The sequence below is a fragment of the Manis pentadactyla genome, chromosome 11 (assembly GCF_030020395.1).
Source record: "Manis pentadactyla isolate mManPen7 chromosome 11, mManPen7.hap1, whole genome shotgun sequence".
Taxonomy (NCBI): domain Eukaryota; kingdom Metazoa; phylum Chordata; class Mammalia; order Pholidota; family Manidae; genus Manis; species Manis pentadactyla.
In genome coordinates, this window is record NC_080029.1 from 85,479,034 (window position 1) to 85,488,429 (window position 9,396).

A 9,396-nucleotide genomic window follows, 5' to 3' on the forward strand; every position below is an offset into this window, starting at 1 on the left:
TATATATTAAAATTGTTTTGTAGTTCAAAACATGGCCTATCTTGGTAAATATTCCATGTGCATTTGAAGAAAGTGCACATTTTGTTATTTTTGAGTGGATGTTTTAAATGTCAATTAGGCAACTTTAGGAAATAGTGTTGTTCAAGTCTTCTAACTGATTTACTGTCTTCTTGTTCTTTCATTATTGAGAAGGGGATTTTGAAATCTCCATTTACACTTGTGAATTTGTCTATTTATCTTTTCAGTTGTATAAGCTTTTGTTTCTGTTCTGTTTTTAGGCGCAGATACATTTAGGATTGTTATGTTTTATGGTTCCATTGACCCCTTTGTCATTGTGCTACTACACTCCTCTTTATCCTGATAATTTCCTTACCCTGAAATCTACTTTGTCTGTTATCACTATAACTATTCCAACTTTCTTTTTATTAGATTTAACATAATATATCTCTTTCCATTCTTTTATTTTTAGCCTTCTTGTGGTTTATATTTGAAGTGTGTTTCTTATCGACAGCATGTAGTTGGGTCTTGGTTTTTTAATTCATCTAAAAATTTGCTCTTTAGTTGGAGTAGTTAGGCTATTTACATTTAATGTAATTGTCATTACATTATGGTTGAAATAAATGTATTATCTTGCTATTTGTTTTCTCTTTGCCTTTTTTTTTGCTTTATTATGGATTAATTTTTATTATTCCACTTCCTCTCCATTATTGGTTATTAGCTTATCTCTTTTTTTTTAGTTGGTTTTCCCTTATTTCATAGATTAAATAAACTGAGACTTACAGTGATTAGCCACTTGCCCAAAACTGCTTAATAGTTTAGCCTAAGCCCTTACAATGGTGTATAGGGCCTTATATTTTCTATTACCTGTGACACCATCTTTTTCTGCCCTCTCTATCCCAGACACACTGGCCTCTTTGCTGCCCCTCAGACATGCAAGACACATTTCCAATTTAGGGGTCATTAGCATAGACTGTTTTCTCTCTCTGGAAGTCCCTTTCCCTGGGTTTCCACATGCCGGACTTACCTCTTATAAGACTTTCCTCTAATGTCACTATTTAAGGATGCTACCCCAGCTATAACTATTCTACATTTTGTCCTCCCCCACAATTTTCACAGCCAATCCTTCTTACCCTAGTTTATTATTTTTTCAAAAAGCATATACAATTACAGAATCCAACCCCAACAATTACCAAAGGGAAAGGGACTGGGAAGGGTGGGTGGGAAGGGAGAGAGAAGGGGAATAAGGGGCATTACGATTAGCACACAAAATGTAGAGGGGAACGGGAGCACAGGGAAGGTAGTATAGCACAGAGAAGACTAGTGTCTCTATAGCATCTTACTATGCTAATGGATGGTGACTGTAATGGGGTATGTGGTGGGGACTTGACAATGGGGGGAATCTAGTAACCACAATGTTGCTCATGCAATTGTATATTAATGATACCAAAATTTAAAAAACATATAAAATTTTTTTAGGTATTATGATTACTGTTTATATCCTTCTTTCATCCAATAGCATATAAGCTCCATGAGATCAGGAATTTTGTCTGTTTCGTTCAATACTATATCCCAACACCTGGAATAGTGCCTGGCACATGATAGCAATTTAATAAATATTTACTCAGTGAGTGAATGCATTGGTAAGTGTAAAACAGAAGATTTACTGATTAAAATAAAATGTAGCTTTATAAAATATTTGCAGCAACTGTGCTCGGCATGGAAATATATATTAATTTTATTCTTAAAATACCATTCATTGTTTTTAAAACTGTTTCTAAAATGAATATTATTTAGATAAAATCAAATTATTTCATGTAGCAAGAGCCCCTGTAAAGAGGGAAATAATTGGGAGACAACAAAGTAGGAGGCTGCCTCTCTGATGTAATTTAAGGGGCTTTGAAGAAAAATGTGTTCTAAGCATTTTTCCTTTTAAAATTCCACCAATGGAGAGTTGCACCTTTAAATTTTATGGTTGCTTGTTTGTTTTGAAATCTTTAAGTATTGCTATTAAAATGCAAATATTCCTGACATGGGTGGGAAAATACTTCAATCTAGTATAAATTGACATTTTGGAAAGGATTCATTGATATCATGTTCAAAGCAAGTTCTTCTAAGAATGGGACCTATCTGTTGACAAACAAACCCTTCATATGACTAACATAACTGACTTTGTAGTTCAGGCTAATTCAAATATTTTATTGGCTACTGGAACCATTAAGTGTGTACATCCTGATTAGAGGGAGATTCAGAGGGGAATCTGGTGGATAGATTCCTCTTTGGAGCATTAAAAACCAGATCCTTTTATAACCTAAGATCTTTGATAGATAAATTTAGTATTATTTTAAAGTTATAAAATAGATGGTAGTTTTGATTAACCCATATAATTTTAAAATAAGATGTACCTTGATAGGCAATGGCAAAAAAAAGGGAGTATGCTCCTGTTTTTCTATTCACAATGCAACAAAACCTTTAAATCCAGAGCTCCTCATGAGTCTGCTAATTTCTCATTTGTCCAAAGAGACGTCAGAAGCCATGGAGGCAAATATTAGCAATTGTAGCCTAATTAGAAGGGAACACAGGTTAAAGTAGAGTGAAGTTTAGTGAATTCAGAGATGAGATTATGTATTTGTGGCTCATCCAGAGCTATGGGAATTTGAATGAGTCTGTTAGATTTGTAAAATAAATTGCAAATTAAGCTTTGGTACTTTTTTTCCCTGTTGCATGGCCTTGATTATAAATGAATTATCAATTGACAGTCGCTTCAACAACTCAGAATTTCTCAAAAGGATCTGTGAGAAAAGGGATGAATGCTAAGGAATGGTAGTAATTTTTTTGAGGAGATAATTCAATTACTCTTCCAATAAAATATTCTGTTGTTTTTATTCCTATCTCTTGTCTCTCCATATTTCTCCAGAACATTTCGGAGTCTCAGTAGTATTGGATGCCTGCTTATATCTTAAGGATTTTTAGATCTTTAGGAATTCACTATTGAAATATATATGACTTAGAAAGGCCTGTGCATTGAGCCTTCCGATCACATCACCTTGAAGCAATACAGGGCTTTTGGTACAGGAAGCAATACTGCATGTGTTTCCTTTTAATGGCAAGAGAGAAAAATGCTTTGTGTTTGCTTCTTTTCTACTTCATTTTCTGAATCTTAATTCTCAACTGACTCTTACAGAAAAATGAGAGACTGGTCATCTGGCTAACCCATGATTTAGCAATCCTTTTTTACATTCTGAATTATTCAGGTTAATTACAGTTAATATTCTATTTAAATCTCTAATTGTCTGACTTCTTTTTGACCACAGAGATCCCTGCTAACTTAGTGCTTGTCATATAGATAATAAGAGTTGACATTTATCACATACTTCCCATGAGGTAGGGGCCATGTTACATACTTTTTTTAAAAATAAACTTTTAATTTTAGAGTAGTTTTAGGTTTACAGTAATATTAAGAAGATAATGAAAAAAATTCCCATATTTCCTGCTGCCAATTCCACTAATTAATAATAGGTACATTATACTGGTGCATTTAGCACATGTACATTAATATAGTACATTTGTCACAATTAATGAACCAATATTAATGCATTATTAACTAACATCCATCATTTATTCAGATTTTATCTAATGTCTTTTTTCTGTTCCAGGATTCTATCCTGAATAACATATTATATTTAGTTGTCATGTCCCTTAGGCTCCTATGGGCTGTGATAATTTCTTTGACTCTCCCTGTTTACTATGAGCTCGACAATTTTAAGAAGTATGGTCAAGTATAGATTTTGGAGTGTTCCTCTATTGGTATTTGTTTGATGTTTTTCTCAAGATTAGACTGGGTTAGAGGACGATTTTGGGGAGGAAGACAGTAGAGATCGAGTGTCATTCTCATTATATCATAGCAAAGCTATATACTTTCGAAATGATATCACTGTTGATGTTACCCTTGACTAGCTGGCTGAGGTAATATGTGTCAGTTTTCTCAATTGTAAAGTTACAATTTCCTCCCCTCCCTCACTTCTTCCATGCTGTATCCTTTGGAAGGAAGTCACTATAGATAGGCCACACATAGGTTGCTTCCATGTCTTGGCTATTGTAAAAAGTGCTGCAATAAACCTAGGGGTGCATATGTCTTTTTGAATCTGAGAAGTTGTTTTTTTGGATAAATTCCTAGGAGTGGAGTTCCTAGGTCAAATGGTATTTCTATTTTTAGTTTTTTGAGAAACCTCCACACTGCTTTCTACAATGGTTGAACTAGTTTACATTCCCACCAGCAGTGTAGGAGGGTTTCCCTTTCTCTGCATCCTCACAAGCATTTGTTGTTTCTAGTCTTTTCAATGTTGGTCATCCTAACTGGTGTGAGGTGATACCTCATTGTGATTTTAATTTGCATTTCCCTGATAATAAATGATGTGGAGCATCTTTTCATGTGCCTGTTGGGCATCTGAATTTCTTCGTTGGAGAAGTGTTTATTGATATCCTCTGCCCATTATTTAATAGGGTTATTTGCTTTTTCGGTATTGAGGTGTGTGAGTTCTTAATATATTTTAATGTTAACCCCTGGTTGGACATCATTTACAAATATATTCTCCCATACTGTAGGATGCCTTTTTGTTCTGCTGATGGTGTTCTTTGCTGTACAGAAGCTTTTTAGCATGATGTAGTCCTATTAGTTCATTTTTGCCTTTGTTTCCCTTGCCTGAGGAGATGGGTTCAGGAAAAAGTTGCTCATGTTTATATTCAAGAGATTTTTGCCTATGTTTTCTTCTAAGAGTTTTATGATTTCATGATTGCATTCAGGTCTTTGATCCATTTTGGGTTTACTTTTGTGTATGGGGTTAGACAATAATCCAGTTTCATTCTCTTGCAAGTAGCTGTCCAGTTTTGCCAACACCAGTTGTTGAAGAGGCTGTCATTTCCCCTCTGTATATCCATAGTTCCTTTATCACATGTTAATTGACCATATTTGATTGGGTTTATATCTGGGCTCTCTAGTCTGTTCCATTGGTCTATGGGTCTGTTCTTATGAGAGTACCAAATTCTCTTGATTACTATGGCTTTGTAGTAGAGCTTGAACTTGGGACGTGAGATCCCCCTGCTTTATACTTCTTTCTCAGGATTGCTTTGGCTATTTGGGATCTTTTGTGGTTCCATATGAATTTTAGAACGATTAGCTCTAGTTCATTGAACAATGCTGTTGGTATTTTGATAGGGATTTCATTGAATCTGTAGATTGCTTTAGGCAGGATGGCCATTTTGACAATATTAATGCTACCTATCCATGAGCATGGGATGCGTTTCCATTTATTGGTATCTTTAATTTCTCTCATGAGTGTCTTGTAGTTTTCAGAGTATAGGTCTTTCACTTCCTTGGTTAGGTTTATTCCTAGGTATTTTATTCTTTTTGATGCAACTGTGAATGGAATTGTTTTCCTGATTTCTCTTTCTGCTAGTTCATCATTAGTGTATGGGAATGCAACAGATTTCTGTGTATTAATTTTGTATCCCACAACTTTGCTAAATTCAGGTATTAGATCTAGTAGTTTTGGAGTGGATTTATTAGGGTTTTTATATATAATATCACATCATCTGCAAACAGGGAGAGTTTGACTTCTTCCTTGCCAATCTGGATGCCTTTTATTTCTTTGTGTTTTCTCATTGCTGTGGCTAGGAACTCCAGAATGGTGTTGAATAAAAGTGGGGGAAGGGGAGGAGCCAGGATGGTGGCATGAGTAGGGCAGTGGAAATCTCCTCCCAAAACCATATATATTTTTGGAAGAACAACTATCCCTGAAAGAGAGACCAGAGGAGAGAGTACAACATCCAGGCTACATCTACATCTGTGAGAACTCAGCATCTCACAAAGGGGGTAAGATACAAGCCGCAGCCTGGTGGGACCCGAGCTCTCCCCCACCCCAGATCACTGGCAGGAAGAAAGGAGTCAGAGCAGGGAGGGAGAGGAAGTGCAGGACTACTGAATAACCAGCCTTAATAATCCACACTGCGAGCACAGACACACATTACATGGAGTGCTGGATATTAAGGTAACGGAAAAGTAAAATCTACAAGTGGGTCCCTGCAGCTGCCTCCTCTGGGACAAAAAAAGGTGGGGGGGGGAATTTTCTGAAAGTCTTAAAGGGACAGAGGCCTCATAGCTGGACAGAATCATCCTGGTGCACACAGCCCAGCAGGCTGGGAATCCTGAGGAACTTCAGGTGCCCCAGCCCCCTGGGTGGCAACGCAGCCCTGAAGCCCCTCACGGTGATAAGCAGCCCACAATATATTCCCCCCAGTTGGCATGGCCCTGCCATAGCAGCCAAGCAGCCAGAGAGTGGCCCTGCCTACAGCAACAGCCAAGAGCCTCCTCCCAGAGTGCAGCAGCTTGGGCCAGACCCAGAGGCTGCTGCCAGCGTGCAGCTGCCTGGTGCAGCAGAGGAGGCAGGGGCAAGGTGCAAAGGGGTGCCGTTCTCGCAGGAGAGCACAACCAGAGCACCTGCCTCTCCCCACACAGATCTGAGCTCCACGATGGCTTCCCTGCCCCCAATGGATTGACTTGGACACTGCTTCCCATGTGCAGGTAACTGGCACAGGCAGCAGAGAAGGGCAAGGTAACCATCAAGCAGGAAGGGACTTTGTTCTCCCAGCTGACACATGCACCACCTGCCTGCGAATACCTCTTTCACCATGAAAAGACAGAATTTGGTCCAGACCAGAATTACCCAGACAAACCCCGAGAGAGGGCCTGGGGAGATATATATAACCAATATTCGGAAAAAAGAGTTCAAAATAAAGGTCATAACCATGCTGATGGATGTTCAGAGAAATACGCAAGAACTAAGGTATCAAGTCAGGAGGGAGAATATTGAAATAAAACAATCTCTGGAAGGTCTTAAGAGCAGACTGGATGAGGTGCAAGAGACCATTAATGGAATAGAAATCACAGAACATGAATACAGAGAAGCTGAGGCAGAGAGAGATAAAAGGATCTCCAGGAATGAAACAATATTAAGAGAACTGTGTGACCAATCCAAACGGAACAATATACATATTATACAGGTACCAGAAGAAGAAGAGAGAGAAAAAGGGATAGAAAGTGTCTTTGAAGAAATAATTGCTGAAAACATCCCTAAACTGGGGGAGGAAATAATCTCTTAGACCATGGAAGCCCACAGATCCCCCAACACAAGTGACCCAAAGAGGACAACAAAAGACATATAATAATTAAAATGGCAAAGGTCAAAGACAAGGACAGAGTATTAAAGGTAGCCAGAGAGAGAAAAACTGTCACCTACAAAGGAAAACCCATCAGGCTATCATCAGACTTCTAAACAGAAACCTTACAGGCCAGAAGAGAATGGCATGATATAATTAATGCAATGAAACACAAAGGCCTTGAACCAAGGCCTGCAATGGCAATAAGTACATATCTTTCATTAATCACCCTAAATGTAAATGGACTGACTGCACCAATCAAAAGACACAGAGTAATAGAGTGGATAAAAAAGCAAGACCCATCTATGTGCTGCTTACAAGAGACCCATCTCAAACCCAAAGACATACACTGACTAAAAGTCAAGGGATGGAAAAAGATATTTCATGCAAACATTGGGGTGAAAAAAGCAGGTGTTGCAGTACTTGTAACAGGCAAAAGAGACTTCAAAACAAAGTCACAAGAGATAAATAAGGACATTACATAATGAAAAAGGGGTCAGTCCAACAAGAGGATATAACCATTATAAATATATATGCACCCAATACAGGAGCACCAACATATATGAAACAAATACTAAAAGAATTAAGGAGGAAATAGAATGCAATGCATTAATTCTAGGAGACTTCAACACACCACTCACTCCAAAGGACAGATCCACCAGACAGAAAATAAGTAAGGACACAGAGGCACTGAGCAACACACTAGAACAGATGGACCTAAAAGACATCTACAGGACACTACACCCAAAAGCAGCAGGATACACACTCTTCTCAAGTGCACATGGAACATTCTCCAGAATAGACCACATACAAGGCCACAAAAAGAGCCTCAGTAAATTCCAAAAGATTGAAATTCTACCAACCAACTTCTCGGACCACAAAGGCATAAAACTAGAAATAAATTGTACAAAGAAAACAGAAAGGCTCACAAACACATGGAGGCTTAAAAACATGCTCCAAAATAATCAATGGATAAATGACCAAATTAAAATAGAGATCAAGGAATATATGGAAACAAATGACAACAATAACACAAGCCCCAACTTCTGTGGGACGCAGAGAAAGCAGTCATAAGAGGAAAGTATATAGCGATCCAGACACACTTAAAGAAGGAAGAACAATCCCAAATGAATAGTCTAACATCACAATTATCGAAACTGGAAAAAGAAGAACAAATGAGGCCTAAAGTCAGCAGAATGAGGGACATAATAAAGATTAGAGAAGAAATAAAATTGAGAAGAATAAAACAATAGAAAAAATCAATGAAACCAAGAGCTGGTTCTTTGAGAAAATAAACAAAATAGATAAGTTTCTAGCCAACTTATTAAGAGAAAAAGAGAATCCACACACATAAACAGAATCAGAAATGGGAAAGGAAAAATCATGATGGACCCCATAGAAATACAAAGAATTATTATAGAATACTACAAAACACTATATGCTAACAAGCTGGAAAACCTAGAAAAAATGGACAACTTCCTAGAAAAATACAATCTACCAAGACTGACCAAGGAAGAAACAGAAAATCTAAACAGACCAATTACCAGCAAAGAAATTGAAGTGGTAGTCAAAAATCTACCCAAGAACAAAACCACTGGGCCAGATGGATTCATCTCAGAATTTTATCAGACATACAGGGAAGATATAATAACCATTCTCCTTAAAGTTTTCCAAAAAATAGAAGGGGAGGGAATACTCCCAAACTCATTCTATGAAGCCAGCATCATCCTAATACCAAAACCAGGCAAAGACCCCACCAAAGAAGAAAATTATAGACCAATATCCCTGATGAATATAGATGCAAAAATACTCAACAAAATATTGGCAGACTGAATTCAAAAATACATCAAGAGGATCATACATCATGATCAAATGGGATTCATCCTAGTGATGCAATGATGGGACAACATTAAAAAATCCATCAACATCATCCACCACAATAAACAAAAAGGACAGAAACCACATGATTATCTCCATAGATGCTGAAAAAGCATTCGACAAAATTCAAAATCCATTCATGATAAAAACTCTCAACAAAATGCATATAGAGACCAAGTTCCTGAACATAATAAAGGCGATATATGACAAACCCACATCCAACATCACACTTAACAGCTGAAAGCTTTTTCTCTAAAATCAGGAAAAAGATAGGGATGCCCACTCTCCCAACTGTTATTCAACATA